This window comes from Schistocerca gregaria, chromosome 9 (assembly GCF_023897955.1).
Source record: "Schistocerca gregaria isolate iqSchGreg1 chromosome 9, iqSchGreg1.2, whole genome shotgun sequence".
Taxonomy (NCBI): domain Eukaryota; kingdom Metazoa; phylum Arthropoda; class Insecta; order Orthoptera; family Acrididae; genus Schistocerca; species Schistocerca gregaria.
Genome location: NC_064928.1, coordinates 63,240,490 through 63,260,283, shown reverse-complemented (window position 1 = coordinate 63,260,283; position 19,794 = coordinate 63,240,490).

The window sequence follows — 19,794 nt, the reverse complement described above, 5'->3', positions numbered from 1 at the left end:
CACAGATTACAGAATGCCACCAGATGTGCTACGGAAACTACTACTAGTCTTCCAGTGAACGATCAAAGCGTATACACTTTAAGACATTACTCCCATGGAGAAAATTCCGCATGGTGCTTATTAAGTTCAATGCCGCTGCTATTTTTGTGTTTCATCCACACTCTGAAGGTCCACAGATTACAGAATGCCTCCAGATGTGCTTCGGAAACTACTACTAGTCTTCCAGTGTACGATCAAAGCGTAGACAGTTTAAGACATTACTCCCATGGAGAAAAGTCCGCATTGTGCTTATTGTGTTCAATGCCGATGCAATTTTTGTGTTTCATCAATACTCTGAAGGTCCACAGATTACAGAATGCTTCCAGATGTACTTCGGAAACTACTACTAGTCCTCCAGTGTACGATCAAAGTGTAGACAGTTTAAGACAGTACTCCCATGGAGAAAAGTCCGCATGGTGCTTATTGTGTTAAATGCCGATGCAATTTCTGTGTTTCATCAACACTCTGAAGGTCCACAGATTACAGAATGTATCCAGATACGCTTCGGAAACTACTACTAGCCTTCCAGGGAACGATCAAACCGTAGACCATATAAGACATTACTCCCATGGAGAAAAGTCTGCATGGTGTATATTGTGTTCAATGCCGAAGCAATTTCTGTGTTTCTTCAACACTCTCAAGGTCCACAGATTACAGAATGCATCCAGAAGTGCTTCGGAAACTACTTCTAGTCTTCCAGTGAACGATCAAAGCGTATACACTTTAAGACATTACTCTCATGGAGAAAAGTCCGCATGGTGCTTATTGTGTTCAATGCCGATTCAATTCCTGTGTTTCATCAACACTCTGAAGGTCCACAGATTACAGAATGCCTCCAGATGTGCTTCGGAAACTACTACTAGTCTTCCAGTGTACGATCAAATCGTAGACAGTTTAAGACATTACTCCCTTGGAGAAAAGTCCGCATTGTGCTGATTGTGTTCAATGCCGATGCAATTTTTGTGTTTCATCAATACCCTGAAGGTCCACAGATTACAGAATGCTTCCAGATGTACTTCGGAAACTTCTACTAGTCCTCCAGTGTACGATCAAAGTGTAGACAGTTTAGGACAGTACTCCCATGGAGAAAAGTCCGCATGGTGCTTATTGTGTTAAATGCCGATGCAATTTCTGTGTTTCATAAACATTCTGAAGGTCCACAGATTACAGAATGCATCCAGATGTACTTCGGTAACTGCTACTAGTCTTCCAGTGTACAATCAAAGCGTATACAGTTAAGACATTACTCCCATGGAGATAACTCCGCATGGTGCTTATTGTGTTCAATGCCGATGCAGTTTTTGTGTTTCATCAACACACCGAAGGTCCACAGATTACAGAATTCCTCCAGATGTGCTTCGGAAACTACTACTAGTCTTTCAGGGAACGATCAAAGCGTAGACAGTTTGAGACATTACTCCCATGGAGAAAAGTCCGCATGGAGCTTATTGTGTTCAATGCCGATGCAATTTTTGTGTTTCATCAATACTCTGAAGGTCCACAGATTACAGAATGCTTCCAGATGTGCTTCGGAAACTACTACTAGTCCTCCAGTGTACAATCAAAGCGTAGACAGTTTAAGACATTACTCCCATGGAGATAAGTCCGCATGGTGCTTATTGTGTTCAATTCCGATGCAGTATTTGTGTTTCATCAACGCTCTGAACGTCCACAGATAAGAGAATGACTCCAGATGTGCTTCGGAAACTACTACTAGTCTTCCAGGGAACGATCAAAGCGTAGACAGTTTGAGACATTACTCCCATGGAGAAAAGTCCGCATGGTGCTTATTGTGTTCAATGCCGATGCAATTTTTGTGTTTCATCAACACTCTGAAGGTCCACAAATTACAGAATGCATCCAGATATGCTTCAGAAACTACTACTAGTCTTCCAGGGAACGTTCAAAGCGTACACAGTTTAAGACATTACTCCCATGGAGAAAAGTCTGCATGGTGCTTATTGTGTTCAATGCCGATGCAATTTTTTGTTTCATCAACACTCTGAAGGTCCACAGATTACAGAATGCCTCCAGATGGGCTTCGGAAACTACTACTGGTCTTCCAGGGAACGATCAAAGCGTAGACAGTTTGAGACATTACTCCCATGGAGAAAAGTCCGCATGGTGCTTATTGTGTTCAATGCCGATGCAATTTTCGTGATTCATCAACACTCTGAAGGTCCACAGATTACTGAATGCATCCAGATATGCTTCAGAAACTACTACTAGTCTTCCAGGGAACGATCAAAGCGTAGACAGTTTAAGACATTACTCCCATGGAGAAAAGTCTGCATGGTGCTTATTGTGTTCAATGCCGATGCAATTTTTTGTTTCATCAACACTCTGAAGGTCCACAGATTACAGATTGCCTCCAGATGTGCTTCGGAAACTACTACTAGTCTTCCAGTGTACGATCAAAGCGTAGACAGTTTAAGACATTACTCTCATGGAGAAAAGTCCGTATGGTGCCTATTGTGTTCAATGCCGAATCATTTTCTGTGTTTCATCAACACTCTGAGGGTCCAGAGATAACAGAATGCATCCAGATATGCTTCGGAAACTACTACTAGTCTTCCAGGGAACGATCAAAGCGTAGACAGTTTAAGACATTACTCCCAAGGAGAAGAGTCCGCATGGTGCTTATTGTGTTCAATGAAAATGCAATTTCTGTGTTTCGTCAACACTCTGAAGGTCCACAAATTACAGAATGCCTCCAGATGTCCTTCGGGAACTACTGCTAGTCTTCCAGTGAACGATCACAGCGTAGACAGTTTAAGACATTACTCTGTGGAGAAAAGTCCATATGGTGCCAATTGTGTTCAATGCCGAATCAATTTCTGTGTTTCATCAACACTCTGAAGGTCCACAGATAACAGAATGCCTCCAGATGTGCTTCGGAAACTACTACTAGTCTTCCAGTGGACGATCAAAGCATAGATAGTTTAAGACATTACTCCCATGGAGAAAAGTCCGCATTGTGCTTATTGTGTTCAATGCCGATGCAATTTTTGTGTTTCATCAATACTCTGAAGGTCCACAGATTACAGAATGCTTCCAGATGTGCTTCGGAAACTACTACTAGTCCTCCAGTGTACGATCAAAGTGTAGGTAGTTTAAGACATTACTCACATGGAGAAAAGTCCGCATGGTGCTTATTGTGTTAAATGCCGATGCAATTTCTGTGTTTCATCAACACTCTGAAGGTCCACAGATTACAGAATGCCTCCAGATGTGCTTCGGAAACTACTACTAGCCTTCCAGGGAACGATCAAAGCGTAGAGAGTTTGAGACATTACTCCCATGGAGAAAAGTCCGCATGGTGCTTATTGTGTTCAATGCCGCTGCAATTTTTGTGTTTCATCAACAGTCTGAAGGTCCACAGATTACAGAATGCCTCCAGATGTGCTTCGGAAACTACTACTAGTCTTCCAGTGTACGATCAAAGCGTAGACAGTTTAATACATTACTCGCATGGAGAAAAGTCCGCATTGTGCTTATTGTGTTCAATGCCGATGCAATTTTTGTGTTTCATCAATACTCTGAAGGTCCACAGATTACAGAATGCTTCCAGATATGCTTCGGAAACTACTATCAGCCTTCCAGGGAACGATCAAAGCTTAGACAATATAAGACATTACTCCCAGGGAGAAAAGTCCGCATTGTGCTTATTGTGTTCAATGCCGATGTAATTTTTGTGTTTCATCAATACTCTGAAGGTCCGCAGATTGCAGAATGCTTCCAGATGTACTTCGGAAACTACTGCTAGTCCTCCAGTGTACGATCAAAGTGTAGACAGTTTAAGACAGTACTCCCATGGAGAAAAGTCTGCATGGTGCTTATTGTGTTCAATGCCGACGCAATTTCTGTGTTTCATCAACACTCTGAAGGTCCACAGATTACAGAATGCCTCCAGATGTACTTCGGTAACTGCTACTGGTCTTCCAGTGTACAATCAAAGCGTAGACAGTTTTAGACATTACTCCCATGGAGATATGTCAGCATGGTGCTTATTGTGTTCAATGCCGATGCAGTTTTTGTGTTTCATCAACACACTGAAGGTCCACAGATTACAGAATGCCACCAGATGTGCTACGGAAACTACTACTAGTCTTCCAGTGAACGATCAAAGCGTATACACTTTAAGACATTACTCCCATGGAGAAAATTCCGCATGGTGCTTATTAAGTTCAATGCCGCTGCTATTTTTGTGTTTCATCCACACTCTGAAGGTCCACAGATTACAGAATGCCTCCAGATGTGCTTCGGAAACTACTACTAGTCTTCCAGTGTACGATCAAAGCGTAGACAGTTTAAGACATTACTCCCATGGAGAAAAGTCCGCATTGTGCTTATTGTGTTCAATGCCGATGCAATTTTTGTGTTTCATCAATACTCTGAAGGTCCACAGATTACAGAATGCTTCCAGATGTACTTCGGAAACTACTACTAGTCCTCCAGTGTACGATCAAAGTGTAGACAGTTTAAGACAGTACTCCCATGGAGAAAAGTCCGCATGGTGCTTATTGTGTTAAATGCCGATGCAATTTCTGTGTTTCATCAACACTCTGAAGGTCCACAGATTACAGAATGTATCCAGATACGCTTCGGAAACTACTACTAGCCTTCCAGGGAACGATCAAACCGTAGACCATATAAGACATTACTCCCATGGAGAAAAGTCTGCATGGTGTATATTGTGTTCAATGCCGAAGCAATTTCTGTGTTTCTTCAACACTCTCAAGGTCCACAGATTACAGAATGCATCCAGAAGTGCTTCGGAAACTACTTCTAGTCTTCCAGTGAACGATCAAAGCGTATACACTTTAAGACATTACTCTCATGGAGAAAAGTCCGCATGGTGCTTATTGTGTTCAATGCCGATTCAATTCCTGTGTTTCATCAACACTCTGAAGGTCCACAGATTACAGAATGCCTCCAGATGTGCTTCGGAAACTACTACTAGTCTTCCAGTGTACGATCAAAGCGTAGACAGTTTAAGACATTACTCCCTTGGAGAAAAGTCCGCATTGTGCTCATTGTGTTCAATGCCGATGCAATTTTTGTGTTTCATCAATACCCTGAAGGTCCACAGATTACAGAATGCTTCCAGATGTACTTCGGAAACTTCTACTAGTCCTCCAGTGTACGATCAAAGTGTAGACAGTTTAGGACAGTACTCCCATGGAGAAAAGTCCGCATGGTGCTTATTGTGTTAAATGCCGATGCAATTTCTGTGTTTCATAAACATTCTGAAGGTCCACAGATTACAGAATGCATCCAGATGTACTTCGGTAACTGCTACTAGTCTTCCAGTGTACAATCAAAGCGTATACAGTTAAGACATTACTCCCATGGAGATAACTCCGCATGGTGCTTATTGTGTTCAATGCCGATGCAGTTTTTGTGTTTCATCAACACACCGAAGGTCCACAGATTACAGAATTCCTCCAGATGTGCTTCGGAAACTACTACTAGTCTTTCAGGGAACGATCAAAGCGTAGACAGTTTGAGACATTACTCCCATGGAGAAAAGTCCGCATGGAGCTTATTGTGTTCAATGCCGATGCAATTTTTGTGTTTCCTCAACACTCTGAAGGTCCACAGATTACAGAATGCATCGAGATATGCTTCGGAAACTACTACTAGTCTTCCAGTGTACGATCAAAGCGTAGACAGTTTAAGACATTACTCCCTTGGAGAAAAGTTCGCATTGTGCTCATTGTGTTCAATGCCGATGCAATTTTTGTGTTTCATCAATACTCTGAAGGTCCACAGATTACAGAATGCTTCCAGATGTACTTCGGAAACTACTACTAGTCCTCCAGTGTACGATCAAAGTGTAGACAGTTTAAGACAGTACTCCCATGGAGAAAAGTCCGCATGGTGCTTATTGTGTTAAATGCCGATGCAATTTCTGTGTTTCATAAACATTCTGAAGGTCCACAGATTACAGAATGCATCCAGATGTACTTCGGTAACTGCTACTAGTCTTCCAGTGTACAATCAAAGCGTATACAGTTTAAGACATTACTCCCATGGAGAAAAGTCCGCATGGTGCTTATTGTGTTCAATGCCGATGCAATTTTTGTGTTTCATCAACACTCTGAAGGTCCACAGATTACAGAATGTATCCAGATATGCTTCGGAATCTACTACTAGCCTTCCGGGGAACGATCAAACCGTAGACCATATAAGACATTACTCCCATGGAGAAAAGTCTGCACGGTGCTTATTGTGTTCAATGCCGATGCAATTTTTGTCTTTCATCAATACTCTGAAGGTCCACAGATTACAGAATGCTTCCAGATGTGCTTCGGAAACTACTACTAGTCCTGCAGTGTACGATCAAAGTGTAGGCAGTTTAAGACATTACTCCCATCGAGAAAAGTCCGCATGGTGCTAATTGTGTTAGATGCCGATGCAATTTTTGTGTTTCATCAATACTCTGAAGGTCCACAGATTACAGAATGTATCAAAATATGCTTCGGAAACTACTACTAGCCTTCCAGTGTACGATCAAAGTGTAGACAGTTTGAGACAGTACTCCCATGGAGAAAAGTCCGCATGGTGCTTATTGTGTTCAATGCCGATGCAGTTTTTGTGCTTCATCAACACTCTGAACGTCCACAGATTACAGAATGCCTCCAGATGTGCTTCGGAAACTACTACTAGTCTTCCAGTGTACGATCAAAGCGTAGACAGTTTAAGACATTACTCCTATGGAGAAAAGTCCGCATTGTGCTTATTGTCGTCAATGCCGATGCAATTTTTGTGTTTCATCAATACTCTGAAGGTCCACAGATTACAGAATGCTTCCAGATGTACTTCGGAAACTACTACTAGTCCTCCAGTGTACGATCAAAGTGTAGACAGTTTAAGACAGTACTCCAATGGAGAAAAGTCCGCATGGTGCTTATTGTGTTAAATGCCGATGCAATTTCTGTGTTTCATCAACACTCTGAAGGTCCACAGATTACAGAATGCCTCCAGATGTACTTCGGTAACTGCTACTAGTCTTCCAGTGTACAATCAAAGCGTAGACAGTTTTAGACATTACTCCCATGGAGATATGTCCGCATGGTGCTTATTGTGTTAAATGCCGATGCCGTTTTTGTGTTTCATCAACACACTGAAGGTCCACAGATTACAGAATGCCTCCAGATGTGCTTCTGAAACTACTGCTAGTCTTCCAGGGAACGATCAAAGCGTTGACAGTTTGAGACATTACTCCCATGGAGAGAAGTCCGCATGGTGCTTATTGTGTTCAATGCCGATGCAATTTTTGTGTTTCATCAACACTCTGAAGGTCCACAGATTACAGAATGTATCCAGATATCCTTCGGAAACTACTACTAGCCTTCCAGGGAACGATCAAACCGTAGACCATATAAGACATTACTCCCATGGAGAAAAGTCTGCATGGTGTTTATTGTGTTCAATGCCGATGCAATTTCTGTGTTTCTTCAACACTCTGAAGGTCCACAGATTACAGAATGCATCCAGAAGTGCTTCGGAAACTACTACTAGTCTTCCAGTGAACGATCAAAGCGTATACACTTTAAGACATTACTCCCATGGAGAAAATTCTGCATGGTGCTTATTGTGTTCAATGCCGCTGCAATTTTTGTGTTTCATCCACACTCTGAAGGTCCGTAGATTACAGAATGCCTCCAGATGTGCTTCGGAAACTACTACTAGTCTTCCAGTGTACGATCAAAGCGTAGACAGTTTAAGACATTACTCCCATGAGGAAAAGCCCGCATTGTGCTTATTGTGTTCAATGCCGATGCAATTTTTGTGTTTCATCAATACTCTGAAGGTCCATAGATTACAGAATGCCTCCAGATGTACTTCGGAAACTACTACTAGTCCTCCAGTGTACGATCAAAGTGTAGACAGTTTATGACAGTACTCCCATGGAGAAAAGTCCGCATGGTGCTTATTGTGTTAAATGCCGATGCAATTTCTGTGTTTCTTCAACACTCTGAAGGTCCACAGATTACAGAATGCCTCCAGATGTACTTCGGTAACTGCTACTAGTCTTCCAGTGTACAATCAAAGCGTAGACAGTTTAAGACATTACTCCCATGGAGATAAGTCCGCATGGTGCTTATTGTGTTCAATGCCGATGCAGTTTTTGTGTTTCATCAACACCCCGAAGGTCCACAGATTACAGAATGCCTCCAGATGTGCTTCGGAAGCTACTACTAGTCTTTCAGGGAACGATCAAGACGTAGACAGTTTGAGACATTACTCCCATGGAGAAAAGTCCGCATGGTGCTTATTGTGTTCAATGCCGATGCAATTTTTGTGTTTCCTCAACACTCTGAAGGTCCACAGATTACAGAATGCCTCCAGATGTGCTTCGGAAACTACTACTAGTCTTCCAGGGAACGATCAAAGCGTAGACAGTTTAAGACATTACTCTCATGGAGAAAAGGCCGCATGGTTCTTATTGTGTTCAATGCCGATTCAATTCCTGTGTTTAATCAAGACTCTGAAGGTCCACAGATTACAGAATTCCTCGAGATGTGCTTCAGAAACTACTACTAGTCTTCCAGGAAACGATCAATGCGTAGGCAGTTTAAGACATTACTCCCATGGAGAAAAGTCCGCATGGTGCTTATTGTTTTCAATGCCGATGCAATTTCTGTGTTTCATCAACACTCTGAAGGTCCACAGAATACTGAATGCATCCAGATGTGCTTCAGAAGCTACTACTAGTCTTCCAGGAAACGATCAATGCGTAGGCAGTTTAAGACATTACTCCCATGGAGAGAAGTCCGCATGGTGCTTATTGTGTTCAATGCCGATGCAATTTCTGTGTTTCATCAACACTCTGAAGGTCCACAGAATACAGAATGCCTCCAGATGTGCTTCGGAAACTACTACTAGTCTACCAGGGAACGATCAAAGCGTAGACAAAAATGGTTCAAATGGCTCTGAGCACTATGGGACTCAACTGCTGTGGTTATCAGTCCCCTAGAGCTTAGAACTACTTAAACCTAACTAACCTAAGGACATCACACACATCCATGCCCGAGGCAGGATTCGAACCTGCGACCGTAGCAGTCGCACGGCTCCGGACTGCGCGCCTAGAACCGCGAGACCACCGCGGCCGGCCAAAGCGTAGACAGTTTAAGACATTACTCTCATGGAGAAAAGTCTGCATGGTGCTTATTGTATTCAATGCCGATGCTATTTCTGAGTTTCATCCACACTCTGAAGGTCCACAGATTACAGAATGCATCCACATGTGCTTCGGGAACTACTACTAGTCTTCCAGTGTACGATCAAAGCGTAGACAGTTTAAGACATTACTCCCATGGAGAAAAGTCAGTATTGTGCTCATTGTGTTCAATGCCGATGCAATTTTTGTGTTTCATCAATACTCTGAAGGTCCACAGATTACAGAATGCTTCCAGATGTGCTTCGGAAACTACTACTAGTTCTCCAGTGTACGATCAAAGTGTAGACAATTTAAGACAGTACTCCCATGGAGAAAAGTCCGCATGGTGCTTATTGTGTTAAATGCCGATGCAATTTCTGTGTTTCATCAACACTCTGAAGGTCCACAGATTACAGAATGCCTCCAGATTTACTTCGGAAACTGCTACTAGTCTTCCAGTGTACAATCAAAGCGTAGACACTTTAAGACATTACTCCCATGGAGATAAGTCCGCATGGTGCTCATTGTGTTCAATGCCGATGCAGTTTTTTTGTTTCATCAACACACTGAAGGTACACAGATTACAGAATGCCTCCAGATATGCTTCGGAAACTACTACTAGCCTTCCAGGGAACGATCAAAGCGTAGACAATATAAGACATTACTCTCATGGAGAAAAGTCTGCATGGTGTTTATTGTGTTCAATGTCGATGCAATTTCTGTGTTTCATCAACACTCTGAAGGTCCACAGATTACAGAATGCTTCCAGATGTGCTTCGGAAACTACTACTAGTCCTCCAGTGTACGATCAAAGTGTAGACAGTTTAAGACATTACTCCCATGGAGAAAAGTCTGCATGGTGCTTATTGTGTTAAATGCCGATGCAATTTTTGTGTTTCTTCAACACTCTGAAGGTCCACAGATTACTGAATGCCTCCAGATGTGCTTCGGAAAATACTACTAGTCTTCCAGTGTACGATCAAAGCGTAGACAGTTTAAGACATTACTCCCATGGAGAAAAGTCCGCATGGTGCTTATTGTGTTCAATGCCGATGCAGTTTTTGTGTTTCATCAACACTCTGAACGTCCACAGATTAGAGAATGACTCCAGATGTGCTTCGGAAACTACTACTAGTCTTCCAGGGATCGATCAAAGCGTAGACAGTTTGAGACATTACTCCCAAGGACAAGAGTCCGCATGGTGCTTATTGTGTTCAATGCCGATGCAATATCTGTGTTTCATCAACACTCTGAAGGTCCACAAATTACAGAATGCCTCTTGATGTCCTTCGGAAACTACTGCTAGTCTTCCAGTGAACGATCACAGCGTAGACAGTTTAAGACATTACTCTGATGAAGAAAAGTCCGTATGGTGCCTATTGTGTTCAATGCCGAATCAATTTCTGTGTTTCATCAACACTCTGAAGGTCCACAGATAACAGAATGCATCCAGATGTGCTTCGGAAACTGCTACTAGTCTTCCAGTGTACAATCAAAGCGTAGACAGTTTAAGACATTACTCTCATGGAGAATATTCCGCATTGTGCTTATTGTGTTCTATGCCGCTGCAATTTTTGTGTTTCATCAACAGTCTGAAGGTCCACAGATTACAGAATGCCTCCAGATGTGCTTCGGAAACTACTACTAGTCTTCCAGTGTACGATCAAAGCGTAGACAGTTTAAGACATTACTCCCATGGAGAAAAGTCAGCATTGTGCTTATTGTGTTCAATGCCGATGCAATTTTTGTGTTTCATCAATACTCTGAAGGTCCACAGATTACAGAATGCTTCCAGATGTGCTTCGGAAACTACTACTAGTCCTCCAGTGTACGATCAAAGTGTAGACAATTTAAGACAGTACTCCCATGGAGAAAAGTCTGCATGGTGTTTATTGTGTTCAATGTCGATGAAATTTCTGTGTTTTATCAACACTCTGAATGTCCACAGATTACAGAATGCTTCCAGATGTGCTTCGGAAACTACTACTAGTCCTCCAGTGTACGATCAAAGTGTAGACAGTTTAAGACAGTACTCCCATGGAAAAAAGTCCGCATGGTGCTTATTGTGTTAAATGCCGATGCAATTTTTGTGTTTCATCAACACTCTGAAGGTCCACAGATTACTGAATGCCTCCAGATGTGCTTCGGAAAATACTACGAGTCTTCCAGTGTACGATCAAAGCGTAGACAGTTTAAGACATTACTCCCATGGAGAAAAGTCCGCATGGTGCTTATTGTGTTCAATGCCGATGCAGTTTTTGTGTTTCATCAACACTCTGAACGTCCACAGATTAGAGGATGACTCCAGATGTGCTTCGGAAACTACTACTAGTCTTCCAGGGATCGATCAAAGCGTAGACAGTTTGAAACATTACTCCCAAGGAGAAGAGTCCGCATGGTGCTTATTGTGTTCAATGCCGATGCAATATCTATGTTTCATCAACACTCTGAAGGTCCACAGATTACAGAATGTATCCAGATATGCTTCGGAAACTACTACTAGCCTTCCAGGGAACGATCAAACCGTAGACAATATAAGACATTACTCCCATGGAGAAAAGTCTGCATGGTGTTTATTGTGTTCAATGCCGATGCAATTTCTGTGTATCATCAACACTCTGAAGGTCCACAGATTACAGAATGCATCCAGAAGTGCTTCGGAAACTACTACTAGTCTTCCAGTGAACGATCAAAGCGTAGACACTTTAAGATATTACTCCCATGGAGAAAATTCCGCATGGTGCTTATTGTGTTCAATGCCGCTGCAATTTTTGTGTTTCATCAACACTCTGAAGGTCCGCAGATTACAGAATGCCTCCAGATGTGCTTCGGAAACTACTACTAGTCTTCCAGTGTACGATCAAAGCGTAGACAGTTTAAGACACTACTCCCATGGAGAAAAGTCCGCATTGTGCTTATTGTGTTCAATGCCGATGCAATTGTTGTGTTTCATCAATGCTCTGAAGGTCCACAGATTACAGAATGCTTCCAGATGTGCTTCGGAAACTACTGCTAGTCCTCCAGTGTACGATCAAAGTGTAGACAGTTTAAGACAGTACTCCCATGGAGAAAAGTCAGCATGGTGCTTATTGTGTTAAATGCCGATGCAATTTCTGTGTTTCATCAACACTCTGAAGGTCCACAGATTACAGAATGCCTCCAGATGTACTTCGGTAACTGCTACTAGTCTTCCAGTGTACAATCAAAGCGTACACAGTTTAAGACATTACTCCCATGGAGATAAGTCCGCATGGTGCTTATTGTGTTCAATGCCGATGCAGTTATTGTTTTTCATCAACACACTGAAGGTCACAGATTACAGAATGCCTCCAGATGTGCTTCGGAAACTACTACTAGTCTTCCAGGGAACGATCAAAGCGTAGACAGTTTGAGACATTACTCCCATGGAGAAAAGTCCGCATGGTGCTTTTTGTGTTTAATGCCGATGCAATTTTTGTGTTTCATCAACACTCTGAAGGTCCACAAATTACAGAATGCCTCCAGATGTGCTTCGGAAACTACTACTAGTTTTCCAGTATACGATCAAAGCGTAGACAGTTTAAGACATTACTCCCATGGAGAGAAGTCTGCAAGGTGTTTATTGTGTTCAATGCCGATGCAATTTCTGTGTTTCATCCACACTCTGAAGGTCCACAGATTACAGAATGCATCCAGAAGTGCTTCGGAAGCTACTACTAGTCTTCCAGTGAACGATCAAAGCGTAGACACTTTAAGATATTACTCCCATGGAGAAAATTCCGCATGGTGCTTATTGTGTTCAATGCCGCTGCAATTTTTGTGTTTCATCAACAGTCTGAAGGTCCACAGATTACAGAATGCCTCCAGATGTGCTTCAGAAACTAGTACTAGTCTTCCAGTGTACGATCAAGGCGTAGACAGTTTAAGACATTACTCCCATGGAGAAAAGTCCGCATTGTGCTTATTGTGTTCAATGCCGAAGCAATTTTTGTGTTTCATCAATACTCTGAAGGTCCACAGATTACAGAATGCTTCTAGTTGCGCTTCGGAAACTACTACTAGTCCTCCAGTGTACGATCAAAGTGTAGGCAGTTTAAGACACTCATGGAGAAAATTCCGCATGGTGCTTATTGTGTTCAATGCCGCTGCAATTTTTGTGTTTCATCAACAGTCTGAAGGTCCACAGATTACAGAATGCTTCCAGATGTGCTTCGGAAACTACTACTAGTCCTCCAGTGTACGATCAAGGTGTAGACAATTTAAGACAGTACTCCCATGGAGAAAAGTCCGCATGGTGCTTATTGTGTTAAATGCCGATGCAATTTCTGTGTTTCATCAACACTCTGAAGGTCCACAGATTACAGAATGCCTCCAGATGTACTTTGGAAACTGCTACTAGTCTTCCAGTGTACAATCAAAGCGTAGACAGTTTAAGACATTACTCCCATGGAGATAAGTCCGCATGGTGCTCATTGTGTTCAATGCCGATGCAGTTTTTGTGTTTCATCAACACACTGAAGGTCCACAGATTACAGAATGCCTCCAGATATGCTTCGGAAACTACTACTAGCCTTCCAGGGAACGATCAAAGCGTAGACAATATAAGACATTACTCCCATGGAGAAATGTCTGCATGGTGTTTATTGTGTTCAATGTCGATGCAATTTCTGTGTTTCATCAACACTCTGAAGGTCCACAGATTACAGAATGCTTCCAGATGTGCTTCGGAAACTACTGCTAGTCCTCCAGTGTACGATCAAAGTGTAGACAATTTAAGACAGTACTCCCATGGAGAAAAGTCCGCATGGTGCATATTGTGTTCAATGCCGATGCAATTTCTGTGTTTCATCAACACTCTGAAGGTCCACAGATTACAGAATGCCTCCAGATGTACTTCGGAAACTGCTACTAGTCTTCCAGTGTACAATCAAAGCGTAGACAGTTTAAGACATTACTCCCATGGAGAAAAGTCCGCATGGTGCTTATTGTGTTCAATGCCGATGCAGTTTTTGTGTTTCATCAACACTCTGAACGTCCACAGATTAGAGAATGACTCCAGATGTGCTTCGGAAACTACTACTAGTCTTCCAGGGAACGATCAAAGCGTAGACAGTTTGAGACATTACTCCCAAGGAGAAGAGTCCCCATGGTGCTTATTGTGTTCAATGCCGATGCAATATCTGTGTTTCATCAACACTCTGAAGGTCCACAAATTACAGAATGCCTCTTGATGTCCTTCGGAAACTACTGCTAGTCTTCCAGTGAACGATCACAGCGTAGACAGTTTAAGACATTACTCTGATGAAGAAAAGTCCGTATGGTGCCTATTGTGTTCAATGCCGAATCAATTTCTGTGTTTCATCAACACTCTGAAGGTCCACAGATAACAGAATGCATCCAGATGTGCTTCGGAAACTGCTACTAGTCTTCCAGTGTACAATCAAAGCGTAGACAGTTTAAGACATTACTCTCATGGAGAATATTCCGCATGGTGCTTATTGTGTTCAATGCCGCTGCAATTTTTGTGTTTCATCAACAGTCTGAAGGTCCACAGATTACAGAATGCTTCCAGATGTGCTTCGGAAACTGCTACTAGTCTTCCAGTGTACAATCAAAGCGTAGACAGTTTAAGACATTACTCTCATGGAGAATATTCCGCATGGTGCTTATTGTGTTCAATGCCGCTGCAATTTTTGTGTTTCATCAACAGTCTGAAGGTCCACAGATTACAGAATGCTTCCAGATGTGCTTCGGAAACTACTACTAGTCCTCCAGTGTACGATCAAAGTGTAGACAATTTAAGACAGTACTCCCATGGAGAAAAGTCCGCATGGTGCTTATTGTGTTAAATGCCGATGCAATTTCTGTGTTTCATCAACACTCTGAAGGTCCACAGATTACAGAATGCCTCCAGATGTACTTCGGAAAATGCTACTAGTCTTCCAGTGTACAATCAAAGCGTAGACAGTTTAAGACATTACTCCCATGGAGATAAGTCCGCATGGTGCTCATTGTGTTCAATGCCGATGCAGTTTTTGTGTTTCATCAACACACTGAAGGTCCACAGATTACAGAATGCCTCCAGATATGCTTCGGAAACTACTACTAGCCTTCCAGGGAACGATCAAAGCGTAGACCATATAAGACATTACTCCCATGGAGAAAAGTCTGCATGGTGTTTATTGTGTTCAATGTCGATGCAATTTCTGTGTTTTATCAACACTCTGAATGTCCACAGATTACAGAATGCTTCCAGATGTGCTTCGGAAACTACTACTAGTCCTCCAGTGTACGATCAAAGTGTAGACAGTTTAAGACAGTACTCCCATGGAAAAAAGTCCGCATGGTGCTTATTGTGTTAAATGCCGATGCAATTTTTGTGTTTCATCAACACTCTGAAGGTCCACAGATTACTGAATGCCTCCAGATGTGCTTCGGAAAATACTACGAGTCTTCCAGTGTACGATCAAAGCGTAGACAGTTTAAGACATTACTCCCATGGAGAAAAGTCCGCATGGTGCTTATTGTGTTCAATGCCGATGCAGTTTTTGTGTTTCATCAACACTCTGAACGTCCACAGATTAGAGGATGACTCCAGATGTGCTTCGGAAACTACTACTAGTCTTCCAGGGATCGATCAAAGCGTAGACAGTTTGAAACATTACTCCCAAGGAGAAGAGTCCGCATGGTGCTTATTGTGTTCAATGCCGATGCAATATCTGTGTTTCATCAACACTCTGAAGGTCCACAGATTACAGAATGTATCCAGATATGCTTCGGAAACTACTACTAGCCTTCCAGGGAACGATCAAACCGTAGACAATATAAGACATTACTCCCATGGAGAAAAGTCTGCATGGTGTTTATTGTGTTCAATGCCGATGCAATTTCTGTGTATCATCAACACTCTGAAGGTCCAGAGATTACAGAATGCATCCAGAAGTGCTTCGGAAACTACTACTAGTCTTCCAGTGAACGATCAAAGCGTAGACACTTTAAGACATTACTCCCATGGAGAAAATTCCGCATGGTGCTTATTGTGTTCAATGCCGCTGCAATTTTTGTGTTTCATCAACACTCTGAAGGTCCGCAGATTACAGAATGCCTCCAGATGTGCTTCGGAAACTACTACTAGTCTTCCAGTGTACGATCAAAGCGTAGACAGTTTAAGACACTACTCCCATGGAGAAAATTCTGCATTGTGCTTATTGTGTTCAATGCCGCTGCAATTTTGGTGTTTCATCAACACTCTGAAGGTCCACGGATTACAGAATGCCTCCAGATGTGCTTCGGAAACTACTACTAGTCTTCCAGTGTACGATCAAAGCGTAGACAGTTTAAGACATTACTCCCATGGAGAAAAGTCAGCATTGTGCTTATTGTGTTCAATGCCGAAGCAATTTTTGTGTTTCATCAATACTCTGAAGGTCCACAGATTACAGAATGCTTCTAGTTGCGCTTCGGAAACTACTACTAGTCCTCCAGTGTACGATCAAAGTGTAGGCAGTTTAAGACACTCATGGAGAAAATTCCGCATGGTGCTTATTGTGTTCAATGCCGCTGCAATTTTTGTGTTTCATCAACAGTCTGAAGGTCCACAGATTACAGAATGCTTCCAGATGTGCTTCGGAAACTACTACTAGTCCTCCAGTGTACGATCAAGGTGTAGACAATTTAAGACAGTACTCCCATGGAGAAAAGTCTGCATGGTGCTTATTGTGTTAAATGCCGATGCAATTTCTGTGTTTCATCAACACTCTGAAGGTCCACAGATTACAGAATGCCTCCAGATGTACTTTGGAAACTGCTACTAGTCTTCCAGTGTACAATCAAAGCGTAGACAGTTTAAGACATTACTCCCATGGAGATAAGTCCGCATGGTGCTCATTGTGTTCAATGCCGATGCAGTTTTTGTGTTTCATCAACACACTGAAGGTCCACAGATTACAGAATGCCTCCAGATATGCTTCGGAAACTACTACTAGCCTTCCAGGGAACGATCAAAGCGTAGACAATATAAGACATTACTCCCATGGAGAAATGTCTGCATGGTGTTTATTGTGTTCAATGTCGATGCAATTTCTGTGTTTCATCAACACTCTGAAGGTCCACAGATTACAGAATGCTTCCAGATGTGCTTCGGAAACTACTGCTAGTCCTCCAGTGTACGATCAAAGTGTAGACAATTTAAGACAGTACTCCCATGGAGAAAAGTCCGCATGGTGCATATTGTGTTCAATGCCGATGCAATTTCTGTGTTTCATCAACACTCTGAAGGTCCACAGATTACAGAATGCCTCCAGATGTACTTCGGAAACTGCTACTAGTCTTCCAGTGTACAATCAAAGCGTAGACAGTTTAAGACATTACTCCCATGGAGAAAAGTCCGCATGGTGCTTATTGTGTTCAATGCCGATGCAGTTTTTGTGTTTCATCAACACTCTGAACGTCCACAGATTAGAGAATGACTCCAGATGTGCTTCGGAAACTACTACTAGTCTTCCAGGGAACGATCAAAGCGTAGACAGTTTGAGACATTACTCCCAAGGAGAAGAGTCCGCATGGTGCTTATTGTGTTCAATGCCGATGCAATATCTGTGTTTCATCAACACTCTGAAGGTCCACAAATTACAGAATGCCTCTTGATGTCCTTCGGAAACTACTGCTAGTCTTCCAGTGAACGATCACAGCGTAGACAGTTTAAGACATTACTCTGATGAAGAAAAGTCCGTATGGTGCCTATTGTGTTCAATGCCGAATCAATTTCTGTGTTTCATCAACACTCTGAAGGTCCACAGATAACAGAATGCATCCAGATGTGCTTCGGAAACTGCTACTAGTCTTCCAGTGTACAATCAAAGCGTAGACAGTTTAAGACATTACTCTCATGGAGAATATTCCGCATGGTGCTTATTGTGTTCAATGCCGCTGCAATTTTTGTGTTTCATCAACAGTCTGAAGGTCCACAGATTACAGAATGCCTCCAGATGTGCTTCGGAAACTACTACTAGTCTTCCAGTGTACGATCAAAGCGTAGACAGTTTAAGACATTACTCCCATGGAGAAAAGTCAGCATTGTGCTTATTGTGTTCAATGCCGATGCAATTTTTGTGTTTCATCAATACTCTGAAGGTCCACAGATTACAGAATGCTTCCAGATGTGCTTCGGAAACTACTACTAGTCCTCCAGTGTACGATCAAAGTGTAGACAATTTAAGACAGTACTCCCATGGAGAAAAGTCCGCATGGTGCTTATTGTGTTAAATGCCGATGCAATTTCTGTGTTTCATCAACACTCTGAAGGTCCACAGATTACAGAATGCCTCCAGATGTACTTCGGAAAATGCTACTAGTCTTCCAGTGTACAATCAAAGCGTAGACAGTTTAAGACATTACTCCCATGGAGATAAGTCCGCATGGTGCTCATTGTGTTCAATGCCGATGCAGTTTTTGTGTTTCATCAACACACTGAAGGTCCACAGATTACAGAATGCCTCCAGATATGCTTCGGAAACTACTACTAGCCTTCCAGGGAACGATCAAAGCGTAGACCATATAAGACATTACTCCCATGGAGAAAAGTCTGCATGGTGTTTATTGTGTTCAATGTCGATGCAATTTCTGTGTTTTATCAACACTCTGAATGTCCACAGATTACAGAATGCTTCCAGATGTGCTTCGGAAACTACTACTAGTCCTCCAGTGTACGATCAAAGTGTAGACAGTTTAAGACAGTACTCCCATGGAAAAAAGTCCGCATGGTGCTTATTGTGTTAAATGCCGATGCAATTTTTGTGTTTCATCAACACTCTGAAGGTCCACAGATTACTGAATGCCTCCAGATGTGCTTCGGAAAATACTACGAGTCTTCCAGTGTACGATCAAAGCGTAGACAGTTTAAGACATTACTCCCATGGAGAAAAGTCCGCATGGTGCTTATTGTGTTCAATGCCGATGCAGTTTTTGTGTTTCATCAACACTCTGAACGTCCACAGATTAGAGGATGACTCCAGATGTGCTTCGGAAACTACTACTAGTCTTCCAGGGATCGATCAAAGCGTAGACAGTTTGAAACATTACTCCCAAGGAGAAGAGTCCGCATGGTGCTTATTGTGTTCAATGCCGATGCAATATCTGTGTTTCATCAACACTCTGAAGGTCCACAGATTACAGAATGTATCCAGATATGCTTCGGAAACTACTACTAGCCTTCCAGGGAACGATCAAACCGTAGACAATATAAGACATTACTCCCATGGAGAAAAGTCTGCATGGTGTTTATTGTGTTCAATGCCGATGCAATTTCTGTGTATCATCAACACTCTGAAGGTCCAGAGATTACAGAATGCATCCAGAAGTGCTTCGGAAACTACTACTAGTCTTCCAGTGAACGATCAAAGCGTAGACACTTTAAGACATTACTCCCATGGAGAAAATTCCGCATGGTGCTTATTGTGTTCAATGCCGCTGCAATTTTTGTGTTTCATCAACACTCTGAAGGTCCGCAGATTACAGAATGCCTCCAGATGTGCTTCGGAAACTACTACTAGTCTTCCAGTGTACGATCAAAGCGTAGACAGTTTAAGACACTACTCCCATGGAGAAAA